The following is a 10,927-nucleotide window of genomic DNA, read 5'->3' as shown; positions in this document are numbered from 1 at the left end:
GAGAAGAGATGAATTCTGCCTTCAGCACCACATGCGGGGGGGACAGCGCTTAGTGTAGCGCTGTCTCTCCTGCACGGTCCATGCGGTTCTCAGGCGGCACACGGGCGGCACACGGATGCTGCACGTGTGCCACACTGATGTGCCACTTGAGCACACGGACATACGGACACGGATATCTCCGGTACCGGTTTTTCTGGTACCGGAAATATCAGGACGTGTGAAAGAGGCCTAATAATGATACAATGTTTGCAAAAATGCACACGGACAGCACACGGATGCTCATCCGTATGCACGTGTGCTGTCCGTATTGTGGTCCGTGATGCCGGTAAAAAACGGACATGTCTACGTGTTTTGCACACGGACACACGGTCCGTGTGAAAACATGCACATGTGCAGAAACACATAGATTCTAATGGGTCTATGTGTGTCAGTGTCTCCGGTACATGAGAAAACTGTCACTACATGTACCGGAGACACTGACGTGTGAAACAGGCCTAACATGAATTGGTCAGTAGTGTTGAGCATTCCGATACTGCAAATATCGGGTATCGGCAGATATTCGCTGTATCGGAATTCCGATACCGAGTTCCGATATTTTATCGGAATCGGGATCCATATTCATGTAAAAAATAAAGAATAAAAATAAAAAATATGGATATACTCACCCACCGACGGCCCCTGGCTCTCAGCGGTGCAAGCGGCAGCCTCCGTTCCTAAGAATGCAGTGAGTGTAGGACCTGCGATGACGTCGCGGTCTTGTGATTGGTCGCGTGACCGCTCATGTGACCTCTCACGTGACCGCGACGTCATCGAAGGTCCTTCACTCTCTGCATTCTTAGGAACGGAGGCAGACGCTTGCAGCGGTGACAGCCAGGGGCCGTCCGAGGGTGAGTATATCCATATTTTTTATTTTTATTCTTTATTTTTTACATGAATATGGATCCCAGGGCCTGAAGGAGAGTTTCCTCTCCTTCAGACCCTGGGAACCATCCAGGATCGCTCCCTATTACGTTCCGATATTTGTGTCCCATTGACTTGTATTGGTATCGGGTATCGGTATCGGCGATATCCGATATTTTTGGGATATCGGCCGATCCAATCCGATACCGATGCTTTCAAATATCGGAAGGTATCGCTCAACACTATTGGTCAGCTGATCTGTGCAGTCAGCGAAGCATCTGCTAGAGGGCAGGCGCAGGCAGTATAGAGCCAAAAATATAACCTGCGCAATGGCAAAACAGTTACAGGACACCACTATGTACAGAGAATGAATTAGATCTGAGCATTTCCAACCCAACTACTGCATCAGCAGCTGGTTACCCTTAGAAATATAAACCTAAAACAGATTTAAGATATCGAGCATTTTGATGCATCTGAGGCATTTGCAGAATTAACTTTTCATGATTTATTTTCTCAGAAAGGTTTCTATTGGTGGGATATCCCTTTAAAAATATTGTAAGACAGGAAAATAAAACTCAGCTCATTTAGCTTTTAGCCAAAGACAGCGAGAAAGTCCACATTCACACTATCAGTATTTGGTCAGTATTTTACATCAGCATTTGTAAGCCAAAACCAGGAATGAAACAATCAGAGGAAAAATCTAATAGAAACACGTCACCATTTCTGCATTTTTCACCCAGCTTTTGAATTACAACTACTGATGTAAAATACTGACCAAATACTGAATGTGTGGATGTGGCCAAAGACAGAGAATTGCTACTGAATACAGAATTTAAGAAACACTATGTAAAACTGTGTAAGAGGAGCTCTAAGCTTTAAAAGATCACATACAATGTTATTTTAACAATACAGGAGAACTTATTTCTTTCTTCTGCAACATTGGCACCATGTTACAGTTCACACTTGGTGGCGTGATATGCTTGGTAGTTGCAGTTTACATTTATACAGGAGGAAGGAGAATTATATATGGCAACATGGTGGCTCAGTGGTTAGCACTTTAGCCTTGCAGCAGTTTGGTCCGAGTCTCAAATACCACAAAGAGAGATAAAAAACAAGTGGCACTGCTTGAATAACACCATGGGCAACAGGTAAAGGTGATTTGGAGGTTTGGTCGCTCACTTGAAAAGATTTTGGGCTGTATAACTACGTAAGGAGTGATATTTATTCCAATTATGGCTACTTCTCCAACCAATGTACAGTAGTTATACCAAATGGAGAGAGGACGTAACAAGTGAAGGAAAGAGGAAAGCAGTGGCTTCCTGGTTCTGCCACTAACACAGGTTAAAACAGGCGGTAAGTAGGAAAAACTTCCAATTTATTGGAGTGCGTTTCATAGTAGAATAAATTGGAAGTTTTTTATACTTACCGCCTGCATGTTAGCGGCAGTGCCAAGAATCCACCGCATTCCTTTTTCCTTCACTTGGTATGTCCTCTATCCATTTGGTGCGTGTACAGAGGCAGGAGGAGCATAATCTGAGGGAGGAGTAGATTCTACTCTGAAACGCGCTGACATAAATTGGTGGTTGTTTATACTTACCGCCTGGATTAACCTCTGTTAGTGGCAGTGCCAAGAATCCACCTCATTCCTCTTTCACTTGGTATGTCCTCTATCCATTTGATGTGTGTACAGCGGCTGGGGGAGCATAACCTGAGGGAGGAGTAGGTTCTACTCTGAAATGCGTTGTCATAAATTGGTAGTTCTTTATACTTACCGCCTGGATGTTAGCGGCAGTGCCAAGAATCCACTGCATTCCTCTTTCTTTCACTTGGTATGTCCTCTATCCATTTGGTGTGTGTACAGCGGCAGGAGGAGCATAACCTGAGGGAGGAGTAGGTTCTACTCTGAAACGCGTTGACATAAATTGGTAGTTCTTTGTACTTACCGCCTGGATTAACCTCTGTTAGTGGCAGTGTTAAGAATCCACCATGTTCCTCTTTCCTTCACTTGGTATATCCTCTATCAATTTGGTTTGTGTACAGCGGCAGGGGGAGCATAACCTGAGGAAGGAGTAGGCTCTACTCTGAAACACGTTGACATAAATTGGTAGTTCTTTATAGTTACCGCCTGAATTAACCCCTTTTAGCGGCAGTGTCCAGAATCCACGGCATTCCTTCAATCAAATACCTCCAAGGACAACATCTACAAGGAGTTTGTATGTTCTCCCTCTGTTTGCCGGGTTCTCCAGCTTCCTCCCATACTGCAAAGACATAAAGAAAGTGAATTTAGATTGTGAGCCCCGATGGGGACAGCAATGGTGTCTGTAAAGTGCTGTGTAATTAATGGTGCTATATAACTGGGTAAAATAAAAGATTAAAATATGTGACATCATTTGTGAATGAACTTCAGACCAATGTGCGCATACAGCACACACATTTTTTTTACATAAGCCATGTCATTAAACTTTAATTTTCCAAGACTGATACAGGTGAAATCTGGTTGCTGTATTTTTCTCTAGTTTATGTTTTTATACATGACATACTGTATATGTATGGTTCCTGCTAGTGATAGGGAATCCTTCCTGTCATACAGGAAATAGCAGGCAGACATATTGTTTGTGACATGTAGGTAGACCATGATGTTTGGTGGGTGATGAGATCTTTTATGTCTCCATAAAAATGACTATTATTTGCAGCGCCCCAGAGTCCTGGTCGTTGCAGTACTGTGACTCCGCCACTATGGGGAGCCATGGTGCGTCCGATGGCACTGAAGGAGTTCATCTGATCAGGTATCACAGACACCAATACATTTCACAGCCGGGCCTCCGGGGGGAGCTAAGGGTTCTATTCATTAGGCCACTCCCCACCATAGTGGGTAAACTGGGGGTCAGGCAGGAAGTTAGATCAGAAAGCTGACTGGATTGGACGAAGCAACACTCAGTGGCAGAGGGTGTTGTGGAGGAAGAGACAGTAGGGTCTCTGTCAGGGCTGGGATCCTGACAGAGGCTTGGCATTGGAAAGAACATAACGGGTCCGCGCCAGCTCCGGGAAGCGGCGGGATTCAAGAAAGGACTAGAAGCGAGATAGATTGTGCTGAGTGAGAAACGAGATCAAGCGATAGGAGAATTCCAGTAGGGGTCGTGCTGTAAGACCGAAGCAACACCCTACTGAGGCGCACTACTGGTGGCCGGAACGCCGAGGGAGTATTATAACATTCAGCTTCAAGCAATACTCTAAACAGCGGCAGGACAGTCAGTTTAAGGCGGGCTGTCTAACACATATCACCTATGAAGTCTTGGGAGGCAATTGCGGCAGAGGGGCGTCTCTAGGGTCCCGGAAGAACTCCAGGCCTACCCGACAAACGGGTGCTGTTCTAACCGTAACATCAGGGAGGGACGGACGATTAGAAGAACATCATTTAATCGAGTTGTGAGGGAACTTAAGAAATAGACACAACAGTTGTGGGGTACTTTCCGTAAGCACAGCAGGGGAGGACTACAACACATAGCGCTAAGAAGGAAGGCACCGATTTCCACCTGTGAAGTGAACTCTGGAGGTGCCATTGGACCGGCCGGACTTGCGCAGCCGGGTGAACCGTATTCTGGACTGAGGACTCAGATCTCCAGTAAAGAGGTAAAGAGACTGCAACCTGGTGTCCTCGTTATTTACCGCGACCTGCACCCCACAACTGCACCGTTACAACACCACTTATTGCACCGGACGTCCCCCACTGACAGACAGGGCCACGGACCGGGTCTAGCCACCGTGACAACCCCAGGACTGAGATCCCAGAGGCCCGGCTCCGGGTACCCCTCGGCCCTGCGGCGGTGTGGGGGCGCTCCAACTTGGCGTCACGAACAGGATCTACTTAAGCCTGAGGAATCAGGTCATGTGGGCCTAGGCTGCATTATGTTACAAAGACTGTGTCCCGACATTCCCCGCCGAAATCGCCGCCATTATAACACTATGTGGCGCGCAGGGAGCATGGGGCGTGTCCTCGTGGGCGTAGCTTGGAAGAGTGGCGCGAAAATGGAACCCGCCCCTCACCGTTATTACTATGTCCAGAGAATATGCCCATCAAGGAGAAGGGCCCGCCTCCTAGTGTGGGATGGTGGAGGAGAGAAGGGCCGCCCTCTGGATGGGGAGGGGCAAGAACTGCTGGAGACCACGAGGAAGAATCCGATTGGCAGCATGGAGCGCGGAAGCCACCCCGGAGAGGGAGAAGAGGCCTGTGCCAGGTTCTACCAATGGGAACCGGCGGAGTCCTTACCAGGCTGCATCACCAATCAGGAAATCCTCGGGGTGGAAGTGGAGGAGCTGTGCCGGCAGTTCCGGAGTCTGTGCCAGCGAGCAACCATCCCTGGCGAGGAGCCGCACCCGGCAACGCTCTCACTATCGACTACAGAGGGGACCGACACCGGAGATGCGGCGGGAGAAGGTAGCGGCGCCGACCTGAACGCGGCGAATGAGGAACCCCTATTGGTGGATATAGACTCTCCCCCACCACGACCACCCGGACGGGTGTGTAGCCGCATTGAATGCGAGAGGCCCTGGGAAACTCTGCAGACGGCCGATCGCCCCCTACAGCCCATTAAACAACCCACGCAGCTCCAAGGAGAATGGGTGACCTTCAAATGGACCCGCGCGGCCACTACCAACCTGATGGGGTTCCCAGGGGATGCCCAGGAGGAGGGGGAGAGTGTCGAGGTCATCCGCCAGAGGGAATACCGCCAACGGCTGCGGCAGCAAGAAGAGGAGTGGGCCCGCAAGAAGGAGCTCCGACGTCAGGCTGAGCGGGAGAAAGACCTGCAGAAGAAAGCCCAAGTCAGGCAGGCTACTGAGGAGAATTGGGGTCCGCAGCGATATGGCGTGGTCAACACCTTCCGGATGCAGGGAGGCTGGGGCTTCATTAAGGAGCCCGGTCTCGCCTTGGAAGTGTTTGTAAACCGGCGGGATGTAGAGGCGCATCTTATTGAAGGACACCCAGGCCGGGACCTCTATCCAGGAGACCGAGTGAAGTATACCCGCCACTGGGGGGATAAAGGATGGTATGCCTTGCATGTACGTAAATACAAGCCAGAAGTGACACTACCACCCCCTGATGATTCCCCGAGACCTGCGGCCATTCCCCCGATCGCCCTGTGTGCCAAGTGCCTGCGGACCATCACTCCGAGGAGAACCGTGAGTACCCAGACCCCTATCCAGGGTGCAGATGCCCTTTATGTGGTGGCGGGAGGAGTGCAGTACTCACGGAGACCGCCCCCAGACTTGGAAGAATAAACCTCGATACCCTGAATTTGTAAATAGTTACTGTTCCACTACTTTGTTGCTATACCCGTAAAGGGCTAACTCTTAAAGGGATCCCTTTGTTTACCCGGGATCCCTATTGTTTTTGGTTATTTTTCTATTTTTTCTATGTTATTCAAAAACTGAGAAATCATGAACAGTGCATGATCAGAACTTCGTTGTACATAGTTTGCACCTTATTAAAGGCGCTCCCTACTGGTTTTACTTAGACAAAAGACTCTTTGCGAAGATACCGCACTGGAACCTTTGATGAGTAAGGACTGGTAGCTTGAGAAGATGTGCTACCTCACAGAGACTTGGTCCTCTCTTAAAGGGGATGTTCATTGGATGCACGTAAATGGTGATATTGCTTTAAGATCGGTAGCAATAATGTCAATGGAAGAAAATGATGATAATGTTTACATGAGAAAAGTTATATGTGTTTAACTGGTTAAATGTGAAGAAATATTGATAATGTTCTCTGAAAGAAAAAAAGTAGAAGGAAGAAATGAGAAAGGTTAATGTTGTGAAAAGAAGATAGTTGATAATGTTGATAAGAAGAGGGGGGGGGATAGAAGGTAAACCCTGCGTTCCCCATCGAAAGTTAGTAATGTGTTACTAAGGACAGAACGTGAACCTGTAAGGGTTAGTGGGTGAGTCCTTATAGGAGCCAAGTAGAGCCGGCTCAGTGTTCTTGAACTGAAAGAAAAGTTATGTTCTATACTGTGTATAGTAGTTGAAAAGGCAGTAGGCCCTGGCTGAACGGGGCGGTCCTGTAACTGAAAGGAGAGGCAGTAGGTCTGGTGCCGATAGGACAGGCGGTCCTGCAGATTTAAAGAAGGAGAATGAAAAAAGTTGAAGTACCTTATAATGTGACTATAGGAAGGTCTTTAATGGACTAAGAGTGTATATCCTTAAAGGCAAAGTTAAATTATTGTTCAATAATGTTTGCACTTAGTAGAATACCCGGTTGGGTAACAGGAGTTATTTATAGCCTGTAATTTATAATGTTAACCATGTTTGTAACGTTCAAGTGTCCTCACCTCCCATAAAGGGAAGCCTGTTTAAATATGCTTATTGTTATTACACTCAACAAAAATTGTATGTCTTTTTGCTAACTTGTATTGTTGTTTTCTTCCCAGTCCCGGAGTACTGTGTTTAACCAGGGGGGAGTGCAGCGCCCCAGAGTCCTGGTCGTTGCAGTACTGTGACTCCGCCACTATGGGGAGCCATGGTGCGTCCGATGGCACTGAAGGAGTTCATCTGATCAGGTATCACAGACACCAATACATTTCACAGCCGGGCCTCCGGGGGGAGCTGTTATGGTTCTCAATGGCAAGAGAACATAGCCCAGCAAACATAAGAACTAGCTCTTGGAAGGATGGAAACTAAACTGACCATGAACTAAACCTGCCGCACAACTAACAGTAGCCGGGTAGCGTAGCCTGCGTTTTATCCCTAGACGCCCAGCGCCGGCCGGAGGACTAACTAATCCTGGCAGAGGAAAATATAGTCCTGGCTCACCTCTAGAGAAATTTCCCCGAAAGGCAGACAGAGGCCCCCACAAATATTGGCGGTGATTTTAGATGAAATGACAAACGTAGTATGAAAATAGGTTTAGCAAAATTGAGGTCCGCTTACTAGATAGCAGGAAGACAGAAAGGGCACTTTCATGGTCAGCTGAAAACCCTATCAAAACGCCATCCTGAAATTACTTTAAGACTCTAGTATTAACTCATAACATCAGAGTGGCAATTTCAGATCACAAGAGCTTTCCAGACACAGAAACGAAACTACAGCTGTGAACTGGAACAAAATGCAAAAACAAACAAGGACTAAAGTCCAACTTAGCTGGGAGTTGTCTAGCAGCAGGAACATGCACAGAAAGGCTTCTGATTACAATGTTGACCGGCATGGAAGTGACAGAGGAGCAAGGCTAAATAGCGACTCCCACCTCCTGATGGAAACAGGTGAACAGAGAGGATGATGCACACCAGTTCAATTCCACCAGTGGCCACCGGGGGAGCCCAAAATCCAATTTCACAACAGGGAGCTAAGGGTTCTATTCATTAGGCCACTCCCCACCATAGTGGGTAAACTGGGGGTCAGGCAGGAAGTTAGATCAGAAAGCTGACTGGATTGGACGAAGCAACACTCAGTGGCAGAGGGTGTTGTGGAGGAAGAGACAGTAGGGTCTCTGTCAGGGGTGGGATCCTGACAGAGGCTTGGCATTGGAAAGAACGTAACGGGTCCGCGCCAGCTCCGGGAAGCGGCGGGATTCAAGAAAGGACTAGAAGCGAGATAGATTGTGCTGAGTGAGAAACGAGATCAAGCGATAGGAGAATTCCAGTAGGGGTCGTGCTGTAAGACCGAAGCAACACCCTACTGAGGCGCACTACCGGTGGCCGGAACGCCGAGGGAGTATTATAACATTCAGCTTCAAGCAATACTCTAAACAGCGGCAGGACAGTCAGTTTAAGGCGGGCTGTCTAACACATATCACCTATGATGTCTTGGGAGGCAATTGCGGGAGAGGGGCGTCTCTAGGGTCCCGGAAGAACTCCAGGCCTACCCGACAAACGGGTGCCGTTCTAACCGTAACATCAGGGAGGGACGGACGATTAGAAGAACATCATTTAATCGAGTTGTGAGGGAACTTAAGAAACAGACACAACAGTTGTGGGGTACTTTCCGTAAGCACAGCAGGGGAGGACTACAACACATAGCGCTAAGAAGGAAGGCACCGATTTCCACCTGTGAAGTGAACTCTGGAGGTGCCATTGGACCGGCCGGACTTGCGCAGCCGGGTGAACCGTATTCTGGACTGAGGACTCAGATCTCCAGTAAAGAGGTAAAGAGACTGCAACCTGGTGTCCTCGTTATTTACCGCGACCTGCACCCCACAACTGCACCGTTACAACACCACTTATTGCACCGGACGTCCCCCACTGACAGACAGGACCACGGACCGGGTCTAGCCACCGTGACAACCCCAGGACTGAGATCCCAGAGGCCCGGCTCCGGGTACCCCTCGGCCCTGCGGCGGTGTGGGGGCGCTCCATATTGGTAGCACATCACCCTGTGTATTCAGGGGATGTGCTGCCAATAGTGTTGAGCATTCCGATACCGCAAGTATCGGGTATCGGCCGATACTTGCGGGTATCGGAATTCCGATACCGAGATCCGATACTTTTGTGGTATCGGGTATCGGTATCGAAACAACATTAATGTAAAAATGTGTAAAAGAGAGAATTAAAATAAAAAATATTGCTATACTCACCTCTCCGACGCAGCCTGCACCTTACCGAGGGAAGCGGCAGCGTTCTTTGTTTAAAATTCGCGCTTTTCTTTCCTTTACGTGAAGTCCCGGCTTGTGATTGGTTGCGTCGCAGTCACATGGGCGACGCAACCAATCACAGCAAGCCGTGACGTAATTTCAGGTCCTTAAGGATTTTAAAATTACGTCCCGGCTTTGTGATTGGTTGCGTCGCAGTCACATGGGCGACGCAACCAATCACAGCAAGCCGTGACGTAATTTCAGGCCCTTAAGGATTTTAAAATTACGTCCCGGCTTTGTGATTGGTTGCGTCGCAGTCACATGGGCGACGCAACCAATCACAAGCCGTGACGTCACGGGAGGCTGGACACGCGCGCATTTTAAAATGCGCGCTTGTCCAGCCTCCCGTGACGTCCCGGCTTGTGATTGGTTGCGTCGCGGTCAACCAATCACAAGCCGGGAGGCTGGACACGCGCGCATTTTAAAATGCGCGCTTGTCCAGCCTCCCGTGACGTCCCGGCTTGTGATTGGTTGCGTCGCGGTCAACCAATCACAAGCCGGGAGGCTGGACACGCGCGCATTTTAAAATGCGCGCTTGTCCAGCCTCCCGTGACGTCCCGGCTTGTGATTGGTTGCGTCGCGGTCAACCAATCACAAGCCGGGAGGCTGGACACGCGCGCATTTTAAAATGCGCGCGTGTCCAGCCTCCCGGCTTGTGATTGGTTGACCGCGATGCAACCAATCACAAGCCGGGACGTCACGGGAGGCTGGACAAGTGCGCATTTTAAAATGCGCGCGTGTCCAGCCTCCCGGCTTGTGATTGGTTGACCGCGACGCAACCAATCACAAGCCGGGACGTCACGGGAGGCTGGACAAGCGCGCATTTTAAAATCACGGCACGGCAACCAATCACAAAGCCGGGACGTAATTTTAAAATCCTTAAGGGCCTGAAATTACGTCACGGCTTGCTGTGATTGGTTGCGTCGCCCATGTGACTGCGACGCAACCAATCACAAAGCCGGGACGTAATTTTAAAATCCTTAAGGACCTGAAATTACGTCACGGCTTGCTGTGATTGGTTGCATCGCCCATGTGACTGCGACGCAACCAATCACAAAGCCGGGACTTCACGTAAGGAAAGAAAAGCGCGAATTTTAAGCAAACAACGCTGCCGGTTCCCTCGGAGAGGTGAGTATAGCAATATTTTTTATTTTAATTCTTTCTTTTACACATTAACATGGTTCCCAGGGCCTGAAGGAGAGTTTCCTCTCCTTCAGACCCTGGGAACCATCAGGAATACCGTCCGATACTTGAGTCCCATTGACTTGTATTGGTATCGGGTATCGGTATCGGATTGGATCCGATACTTTGCCGGTATCGGCCGATACTTTCCGATACCGATACTTTCAAGTATCGGACGGTATCGCTCAACACTAGCTGCCAACGATATGATGCTGTATGGGGGTG

General features: G+C 49.0%; 1 long non-coding RNA gene across 1 annotated transcript in view; it reads right to left on the bottom strand.

Moving 5' to 3' along the window:
- Positions 1 to 3,141: 3,141 nt before the first annotated feature.
- The window catches only part of LOC143805697 (uncharacterized), a 239,059-nt gene continuing 231,273 nt past the window's right edge, over positions 3,142 to 10,927 (bottom strand). The window contains exon 3 of the long non-coding RNA XR_013221306.1: positions 3,142 to 3,158. This is a non-coding gene — a long non-coding RNA (uncharacterized LOC143805697). The remainder of the gene's footprint in view (positions 3,159 to 10,927) is intronic.

Source organism: Ranitomeya variabilis, chromosome 2 (genome assembly GCF_051348905.1).
Source record: "Ranitomeya variabilis isolate aRanVar5 chromosome 2, aRanVar5.hap1, whole genome shotgun sequence".
NCBI lineage: Eukaryota > Metazoa > Chordata > Amphibia > Anura > Dendrobatidae > Ranitomeya > Ranitomeya variabilis.
Note: the sequence above shows the minus strand (reverse complement) of the source record. Positions and strands in the feature narration are given on the sequence as shown.